At 34.7% G+C, this 10,691-nt stretch overlaps 1 long non-coding RNA gene across 1 annotated transcript in view; it reads right to left on the bottom strand.

The window, feature by feature from the left end:
* Positions 1-326: 326 nt before the first annotated feature.
* LOC125752878 (uncharacterized) overlaps positions 327-10,691 on the bottom strand; it is a 34,971-nt gene continuing 24,606 nt past the window's right edge. Inside the window, exon 3 of the long non-coding RNA XR_007403403.1 lies at positions 327-1,498. This is a non-coding gene — a long non-coding RNA (uncharacterized LOC125752878). The remainder of the gene's footprint in view (positions 1,499-10,691) is intronic.

Below are 10,691 nucleotides of genomic sequence, written 5' to 3'. Positions count from 1 at the left end.
ATAGGGATGCCTGGGTGGCTCAGCGCTTGAGCGTCTGCCTTCCAGCTCAGGGTGTGATCCCGGGATCCAGGATCGAGTTCCCCATCGGGCTCCTTGCATGGAGCCTGCTTCTCCCTCTGCCTGTCTCTGCCTCTCTCTCTCTTTCTCTCTCTCTCTCTCTCTCATGAATAAATAAATAAAATGTAAAATAAATAAATAAATAAATAAATAAATAAATAAACTCATAAAAATACCTGCAGTGGGAAATATATTATTTGCTTTACTGAGTAGCCTTAATATCAATACAGGTTAGATATTATTGCTAAGTGAATTAAAAATTTTTCAAAGAATTTTGGATTTCAGAATTATAGACCTGTAATATTTATCATTTTTATACACTGTTTATTCCACATTCAATCCTCAAAATAATCCTGGATGCTGGGATTACTTATCCCACTTTGTAGATAAGGAAGTTGAGATTTAGAGATCACGAGAGATTTGTTGATTCAAAGCCCCAGGTGAATGACTCCAGCCAGGTTATCTTTCTGCTGAGCTACACTCCATCAGAAGAGGAACGTGAAGAGATAATGTGGATGGAAGAGACATTTTTTCAAGCTGAAGGGAAAAAAATCTCTAAACTTCTTCCCTTATTTAGAAACTATTAGGGAACAAAAGGGTGTATAAATAAAATATTATAATATTGTGATAAAAGCACAGGGTATTTCTTGACTTCAGTCAGCTTTTGATTTGATCACTGAGAAATCTGACATCTGCTTTAATTTTGCATCCACTTTTCTATTCTGGAAGGTGTACATTGTTTTCTTGAAAAATGCAAGATTTGACTTACTGTCTCAGTTTGCATAATAAAACTCTTGAAATCTCAGTAATAACAGTGCATAACAAGGAAAGTTCCAACAGAAGATCAGAACTAGACTTGGATGAGTTTAAATCTCAATTTACCAAGTACACGCCACAAGCAATAACCAAGCCACAGATTTTTCATTGAAAAGTGGAATAATCATAGCTCTCCTAAAGGGTTCTTGGTGGTTAAAGGAGACAGTAAGTGCCTAGTATGTATTTGGTACTCGGTAAAGGGCAGTCATGATAAATCCCATTTTTAAGAGGAGGAAGAAGGAGCATAAAATTAGGTGACTTGCCCAAGGGAGTAGGTCCCAAATCACCAGGCATCCAATTTAGTTAAGCAAAAGAAAAGAGATAGATAAAAAGCAGTTCTTTAAGGATATGAATTCTATCTTTTAACTTTATTTCTTTAAAAAATAAGAACAAGGAACTATTTAAATATATGTCAGGGTCTTAGGAGGCTGCATCAACCTGCCTATCGAGGGGCAGTCCTCTCGGGCTCGTCTGCAGCTGAGGATCAGCGCCCAGGCTCAGGCAGTGGGTGTAGGCAGGCCTGGTGTTACGGCCTGTTGCACGGAGAGTCTCAGTTTCTCTGGCTGTTGGCTCGTGGACCTTCCAGTGGACCTCTCTACCGGGCGGCTCAGAACCTAGAAAGTCGCTTCCCCCAGAGCAAGTGACACAAGACAGAGTAAGAAAAAGAGAACAAGGGGATCCCGGGGTGCTCAGCAGGTTTAGCGCTGCCTTTGGCCCAGGGCGCGATCCTGGGGACCGGGAATCGAGTCCCACGTCAGGCTCCCTCATGGAGCCTGCTTCTCCCTCTGCCTGTGTCTCTGCCTCTACCTCTCTCTGTCTCCCTCTCTGTCTCTCATGAATAAATAAATAAAATCTAAAAAGAGAGAGAGAGGGAGAGAGAGGACATCCAATATAAAAACCACCATCTTTTATAACTTAAACTTGGAAGTGACATACCATCATTTCCCCTGTAACCTACTGACCAGTAGACCAACCTGGTGCCATGTGAGAGGGTACTACATAGGGTACGAACGCCAGAGGGCAGGGTTATCGGGAAGTCTTGAAGGCTGGATATTTTTCGGTGCACTCTTTAAAAAAATATTGAGAATGCTCAAGTAGAAAATTTTATCTTCGTATCTGGGAATCTGACATTATGCTGAAATAATATGTTGAAATTGCTTATGACAGTACCTGCCACGTATTGGTACTCAGTAAACAATAATTTCTTTCACTTTTTGAGTAATGTAATATTAAATAAGAAATTTAGCTGTTTAGAAAACTTTCTAGTTATATAAGCTGCTTTATTCTGTTATTGTGAAATGAAGATAATAACAAAATATTGAATTGTCAAAATTATTTCCCTAATTGCCTTCCTCGTCGCCAAAATTAGACATGTTCTTATTCTGACTCTTGCTTTGTTAATATGATTTTTCACCTACAGTTTATTTATAGGATTTTTTAAAGCCATGTCCATCCTGTGAGAGCATTTTATAGTATGCTGGGTATCGTATCAACACCCGTGCCAGTTCAGCAGACAAAAGCTGCAGTGCACTGCAGGGCTTCCTTTTCACATAACTTGCAAGGCAAGTGACCAAGTAAATAAAGGACTTACTCCAGCCATTTCATAATTAAGGGCAACTGGACTGGTTGACCCTCTACTCACACTGTAGAGATGGATTACTAGTAGTCCGCATGCTTTTGTGAACATCACAATTATACATGATTCTACGTCTGATTTATGGAGCAGAGAGCCTGCAGTTGGGTCTTTGTGAGGCCGTGTTTTAGCCTAAAAAGGCATTGTTCAAACTGCTCAACAGCTAAAATCAGGACAGTATAAACAAAAAAAAATTGCGTAATAGAAGCCTAATTCTCAGTAGTGCTTTTATCTCCAAAAACACCAAGGATATAAATGCTAATTGATAATGGTAGATCTGAGCTCTTCTCCCCATTTTGTATGATGAATGTTATAGAAATTGCAGAGAATACATCAATCAGTGTAATTCGTGAGTGAATAGGAACACTACATCCAAGTTTGGGGGCTGTGTGGTTTCTAGAAAGGGGGACTATAGACACACACTGCATAATGGGACATGTCAGTCATACCCTGGAGGTCTGAGCCTGCATGCAAAATAATTAGCTTAAGCACTTGTTTGAATTGGTTTTGAACAAACCCATTGTTCAAAGTGACTGCAATTTTCTTGTTCCAGGAAGGGAACACAATTAAAATTTGAGTGTATAAGGAAAAAAGGCCCAATTTGGAGTATTGCTGAATGATAAAATAATCTAAAATTGTTTGTACTCAGAGATTTGTTTTCCTGTTACTACCCTTCCCCCTTTTCTTTCTTGTCAAATGATAGAAGAAACTCAATTTTAGTGAGTTTAATTGTGTGGGGCTTTTGACATAATACTTTATTTAAATATTATGATGAGCTATACCGTTTTATGCCTACTTCACAAGTAAGGAAGATCAGGCTCCAAGATATTAAGAAATTTGCCTGAAGTTACAAAGTAGCTGAAGGAAACCAAATTCATCTGACTCCAAACCCTGTGTTTTTAATCCATTTACGCTTCTGCATTCTTGGCTGTTTGAAAATATGTTGATGATTATCAAAATATATTTTGGATGAAGCCAACTCAGTGTCTGAGTATTTATCATTAAGAAAATGAATTTAAGATATGTCATTTTGATATATTCTGTAAAACATTGCAAAAGGATTAAATATCTTTAAAATAACAATAGTTATTCATAACTTTATCACTATAGAAAAATGAAGAACCTATTTAAGCTGTTTTTTTTTTTTTTAAAGTTCACAGATTTTCATAGCATAGAAATTCATTACTCATAAGCTTGGCAGTTTTCCACAATAAAGATTTATATGCAAAGGTAGAGTGTTTCTTATTCTTCAAGGGGATAAAAATGATTGATCAACCAAATGATCTTTCTTCTAGTAAAACATCTGGTGTCGTACAAATATAATAAACATTAGAAATAGCTTGGCTGCTGTGAGCTTTGACAGATCACTGCGAAATAGAAGGAGAGGTCCCTCTATTCTAAATATAAAATTTAACAAATTTTCTTACCATCTGGTTCTGGATTAACATTGGTATATACTGCTCATTGACATGTTCAAGTGAAAGATATTCCTCTTCAAATTGTTGAATAAACTCTCCTATGGTGCATATAATTAACTTGTTGACATTTAGATACTTGAGAGAACATAGAACATTACTTATGGAAGACCATACTGACAGCCAAATAATAGAATAAGGCATCTAGTAAATATATAGTTGAAAAGCTTTTATAAGGTCAAAATTGGTAACTGAATGAAATTGTCTGGAATAACTCAGATTGGATTTAGATCAACATGTATTAACTTTTATTTGTATGACTTATACAGTTATATTATCTATATAGCATGTTAACATGCATCTTAATTTATTGTAAAAAATTAGAAATTGAAATAAAGTTGTCTCATGAATTAAAATTGATTCTTTAAATACTGACTAAAATACTGTATAACTTAAAAATATTGTATGACTTAAAAAATTAGTGACACATTTGCTTTTAACAACCAAACTTTAAGCACTAAATGTAATTTTCTTAAGTATACAAATTCTAATATACAAATTCTTAATTATATAATAAGGTGTATTTTGCTGTATGAAGTCACACTGTCATCAAATTCACTATTTTTCACACCACTATCAAATAAAAAAAAATAAAACCAAGTAGCAAAATTCAAAATATAAATACATTTTTACATGTTAAATAGCAGTGTTCTCAAAGTGTTAATTTTACAGATTTTAACCCATTTTTTCTTTTATTGAAGTATAATTAACATATATGTCAGTTTCAAGTGTATAACATCATGATTTGACATTTGTATACACTGAAAAATATCACCACAAGAAGTCTAGTTTCTCTTTCACCATATAAAGTTACATCACCATAATCTACATTTACATCCCCATGATTTATTTATTATATGACTGGAGTTTGTACCTCTTAGACATCCTTTTCCCATTTTACCTAATTCCCAGTCCCCTCTCCCTAGAAACCACCAATCTCCATCTCTTCTCTGCACCTCTGAGTCTTGATTTGGCTTGGTTTGGTTTTTATATTTCACATATAAGTGGAACCATACAGTATTTGTTTCCACTTAGCATAATACATACAAGGTCCATCTATGTTGTCATAAATGGCAAGATTTCTTTTTTATGGCTGAGTAGTATTCCTCTGTGTGTGTGTGTGTGTGTGTGTGTGTGTGTGTACTGTAACTTCTTTATGCATTCATCAACACTTTGATGAACACTTTTTCTTTCCACATCTTTGCTATTATAAATAATGCTGCAATGAACATAGGGCTGCTTACAGGTATATGTGAATTAGTGTTTCCTTTTTTTTTCAGAAGTGGGATTGTTAGGTCATATGAAATTCTACTTTCAGTTTTTTGAGAAACCTGCATACTATTTTCCGTAGTGGCTCTACCGATTTACACTCCCACCAACAGAGCAGGAGAGTTCCTTTTTCTCCATATCTTTGTCAACACTTGTTATTTCTTGTCTGTTTGGTAACAGCCATTCTGACAGGTGTGAGATGTATCTCATAGTAGTTTTGGTTTGCATTTTTCTGATGATTACTGATGTTGAACATCTCTTCATGTACCTGGTTGGCCATCATGATGTTTTCTTTGGGAAAATATCTATTCAGATCCTCTGCTTATTTGTGAATCAGATTGTTTGTTATTGAGTTGTAGGAGTTCTTTATATGTTTTGGATATTCAACCCTTATTGGATGTATGATTTGCAAATTTCTTCTCCCATTCAATAGGTTACCTTTTTGTTTTGTTCATGGTTTCCTTTGCTGTGCAGAAGCTGCTTAGTTTGATGTAGTTCCATTTGTTTATTTTTGCTTTTGTTGCCATTATTGCCTTTGGGGTCAGACCAAAAATATATATATACATCACCCAGAGTGATGCTGAGGAACTTACTCTCTTTTCTACTAGGAGTTTTGTGGTTTCTGGTCTTATATTCTTTTATTGATTTTGAGTTAATTTATGTGTATGGTGTAAGGTCCAGTTTTATTCCTATGCATGTACCTGTCCTGTTTCCCAAATACCACTTACTGAAGAGGCTGTTCTTTCCCCATTGTGTGGAATTCCCTCCTTTGTCCTAAATTAATTGACCATATATGCGTGGGCTATTTCTGTGCTCTTTTTTCTGGTCCATTGATCTTGTGTCTGTTTTTATGCCAGTACCATGCTGTATTTGTTATTATAGCTTTGTAATATAGTTTGAAATCAGGAGCATGACGCCTCCAGCTTTGTTGTTTCTCTCAAGATTTCTTTGGCTTTTTAGGATCTTCTAAGGTTCTGTATAAATTTTAGAATTGTTTGTTCTAAACTTGTGAAGAATATTATGGGATTTTGATGGTGATTACATTGAATCCATATATAACACTGCATAATATGGTCATTTTAACATTATTTATTCTTACAATTCATGAGCATGGAATGTATTTTAAATTTTTTTGTGTCTTCTTTAATTTCTTCTATTGGTGTCTTATAGTTTTCAGTGTACAAGTATTCACCTCCTCAGCTTAGTTTATTCCTAGGTATTTTATTCTTTCTCATGCAATTATAAATGAAATTTTCTTAATTTCTCTTTCTGGGGGATCCCTGGGTGGCGCAGCGGTTTAGCGCCTGCCTTTGGCCCAGGGGCGCGATCCTGGAGACCCGGGATCGAATCCCACATCGGGCTCCCGGTGCATGGAGCCTGCTTCTCCCTCTGCCTATGTGTCTCTGCCTCTCTCTCTCTGTGACTATCATTAAAAAAAAAACTTTCTCTTTCTGTTGTTCATTGTTAATGTATAAAAATGCAGCACATTTTTATATATTGATTTTGTGTCCTGCAACTTTACTACTTTACTATATCTAATTAATTCTAACAGTTTTTTGGTGGAGTCATTGGTTTTGCATGTATAAAATCATGCTGTCCACAGAAGTGTCAGTTTTACTTCTTTTTTTCCAATATGGATAAATTTATTTCTTTTTCTTGCCTAATTGTTCCAATTTGGATTTCCAATACAATGTTGAATACAACTGTTGTGAGTGGGCATCCTTGTTTTGTTCCTTGTCTAAAAGGGAAAAACTTTTAGCTTTTTGACATAGCTTATGATATTATGCCTGGGCTTGTCATATATGGTTTTTATTATGTTGAAGCATATTTCTTCCGTACCTATTTGGTTGAACTGTTTTATCATAAATAAAGCATTTTGTCAAATGCTTTTTCTACATCTATTGAAATGATTATGATCTTTAGTTTTAGTTTTATTAATGTGGTATAACATGTCAGTTGTTTTGCAGATATTGAATCATCCTTGTACACCCGGAATTTCCATTTGATCACGGCATCTTTTTAATGCGTTATCAAATTTTCATTGAGAATTTCTGTATCTGTGTTCATCAGAGACATTAGCCTGTAATTTTCCTTTTCTGTGCTAGTTTTCTTTGGTTTTGGTATCAGGGGTAAGGCTGGCCTTGTAGAATGAGTTTGGAAACATTCCTTCCTCTTCACTTTTTAAAAAGATTTTGAAAAGAAGGGCTATTAAAATTTCTTTGTTTGGTAGAATTCACAGGTGAAGGTGTCTGGCCCTGGACATTCGCTTGTTACAGGTTTGTGATTACAGACTCCATCTCCCCATTACAAAATGGATCTACCCAGGTTTTCTATTTTTTCATTATCCAGTCTCAGAAGATCATACGTTTTTCTACAAATTTATCCATTTCTTCTAGGTTGTTCAATGTATGGAGTAAATTGTTTATAATAGTTTCTTATGGTCCTTTGTATTTCTCTAGTATTGGTACTTTCCCTCTTTCATTTCTGATTTTATTTATTTGAGCCCTCTCTCTTTTCTTAATGAGAAAATTAAGAAATCTTAATCAATTTTGTTTCTATTTTCAAAGAACAAGTTCTTAGCTTCATTCATCTCTGTTGTCTTTTTAGTCTCTATTTCATTTATTTATACTCTGATTTTTATTATTTCCTTTCTTCTACTAATGTCCGGATTCATTTGTTCCTCTTTTTCTAGTTCCTTTAGGTAGTAAGTTAGATTGTTTGAGATTTTTCTTGATTTTTGAGAAAATCAAGTTCACGTATTGCCATGAACTTCTCTCTTGGAACTGCTTTTGCTACATCTTACAACATTTTGTATTTTTATTTGTCTTTTGTTCTCTTCATTGACCCATTGGTTGTTAAGTAGCATGTTGTTTAATCTCCACATATTTGTGCTTTTTCCAGTTTTATTTTTTGTGATTGGCTTCCAGTTTTATACCATTGTGGTCTGAAAGATGCTTGGTAGGATTTCAGTCTTCTTAAATATACCGAGACTTGGGGATTGTTTTTTTCTTTTTTTCAAGACTTGTTTTGTATCCTAAAAATATGATCTGTCCTGGAGAATGTTCCATGTGCACTTGAGAAACATGTATATTCTGCTCCTTTTGCTATTAAGTCCATCTAGTCTAATGTGTCATTTAAGGGTGATGATTCATTATTGATTTTCTGCCTGGATGACCTATCCATTGATGTAAGAGAGGCATCAGAGTCTCCTACTATTACTGTATTGCTGTCAATTTCTCCGTTTAGCTCTGTTAATATTTGATTTATATAGTTAGGTCCTTCTATGTTGAGTACATAAACATTTACAAATGTTTCTCTTCTTACTGGATTGACCACTTTATCATTATATAATGCTCATCTTTGTTTTTTTTTTATTACAGTCTTTGTTTTAAAGTCAATTTTTTTGTAGGTATTACTACCCCAACATTTTTATTTTTGTTTCCATTCTATATTTCACTTTAAGTCTGTGTGTGTCCTTATATCTGAAATCTGAAGTGAGTTTCTCACAGACTGCACATAGACGGTTTTGTGTTTTATCCATTCAGCCATTCTCTGTCTTTTGATAAGAGAATTTAATCCATTTATGTTTGAAGCAATTATAGATAGGTTTGTACTTGTTGCCATCTTGTTCATTGCTTTCTGGCTGCTTTGTAGTTCCTTTCTGTTTTTTTCTTCTTCTCTTGCTGTTTTTCTTTGTGGTTTTATGCTTTCTTTAATGTTATGTTTAAATTCCATTTTCATGATCTTTTGTGTGTCTACCATAGGTTTTTGCTTTGTGTTTACTACTAGGTTTACATATGTCAGTGTGTATGTATGCCAGTTTATTTCAAGTTGATAGCAAGGTAAGTTTGAATGCATTGTAAACTACATTTTTACTCCTCTCTTCCCCCATTTTTTTTTAAAGATTTTATTTATTTATTCATGAGAATACACAGAGAGGAGAGAGAGAGAGAGAGATAGAGAGGCAGAGACACAGGCAGAGGAAGAAGCAGGCTCCATGCAGGGAGCCTGACATGGGATTCGATCCCGGGTCTCCAGGATCAGGCCCTGGGCTGTAGGCGGCGCTAAACCGCTGAACCACGGGGGCTGCCCTCCCCCTATTTTGTTTTTTGATATCACATTTCACCTTTTCATTTTGCATATCCCTTAACTAATTCTTATATTTATTTTTACTACTTTTGTCTTTAACCTTCATGTTAACTTTATAAGTGATTAGTCCACTGCCTTTACTGTTTATTTTACTAGTGAGATCTTTAACTTTGATATGCTTTCTTGTTACTAAATAGTACTTTTACTTTTCAGCTTAAGAAGTTTCTTTAGTATTTCTTGTATAGCTGTTTTATTGGTAGTGAACTCCTTTAGTTTTTGCTTATCTGGAAAAGTCTATCTCTCCTTCATTCTGAAGAACTTTGTTTGGTGCTTTTGGTTGGAAGTTGTCTGGTTTTTTGTTTGTTTGTTTGTTTGTTTTGCTTTTGCACTTTAAATATATCCTGCAACTCTCATCTGGCTTGCAGTTTCTGCTGAAAAATCTGCTGGAAGTCTTATGGGAGTTCCCAGGTATGCGACAAGTCGTTTTACCCTTGCTGCTTTTAAGATTCTTTCTTTATCTTTAACTTTTGAAATGTTAATTATAGTGCCTGTTCATGTAGATCATCTCTTTTGACACTCTTTAGGCTTCCTATATTTGGAGGTCTGTTTCCTTTCACAGTTTAGGGAAGTTTTCAGCAATTATTCCTCTAAATAATTTTTTCTGTACCTTTCTCTGTGTCTTCTCCTTCTGAGACCCCTATTATGCATATACTGTTCTGCTTGATGTTGTCCCATAATTCACTTAAACTCTCTTCATATATATATATATATATATATATATATATATATATATATATATTTTTTTTTTTTTTTTTTTTTTTTTTTTCTTTTTCTTACTCTGGGTGAATTCCACTGCCCTGTCTTTCAGGTTACTGATCCATTCTTCCACTTCATCTAGTCTGCTTTTGAACCCTTTTAGGGTATTTTTTCAGTTCAATTATTTTATTCTTTAACTCTGTGACTTCTGTTTAGTACTTTCTTATATTTTATATCTCTTTGTTGAAGTTCTTACTGTGTTCATGCATTCGTCTCCTGAAATTAGTGATCATTGTTATGGCCATTACTTTGAACTTTTAATGACAGAAATTACTTATCTCCATTTTCATTAAGATATCTTTCTGGGGCTTTATTTTTTCTTTTGTTTGTTACATATTCTTCTGTTTTCTTATTTTCACTTTACTCTTTGTGTTTGTTTTTATGTATAACATGAAAGAGCTCTTTCCTAGTCTGAAGGAGTGGTCACAGGAAGATTGAGTGTCTGTCAGCCTATTGTGTGTGCAATGCCCTGAGGTGATAAGTGCCCTAAGAACTGCCTTCCAATTTTTCAGTACTATTGGGCCCAGAAATGTAAG

Source organism: Canis lupus, chromosome 18 (assembly GCF_003254725.2).
Source record: "Canis lupus dingo isolate Sandy chromosome 18, ASM325472v2, whole genome shotgun sequence".
NCBI classification, from domain to species: domain Eukaryota; kingdom Metazoa; phylum Chordata; class Mammalia; order Carnivora; family Canidae; genus Canis; species Canis lupus.
The sequence above is the reverse complement of the archived record's forward strand: the minus strand, read 5'-3'. Positions and strand labels throughout refer to the sequence as shown.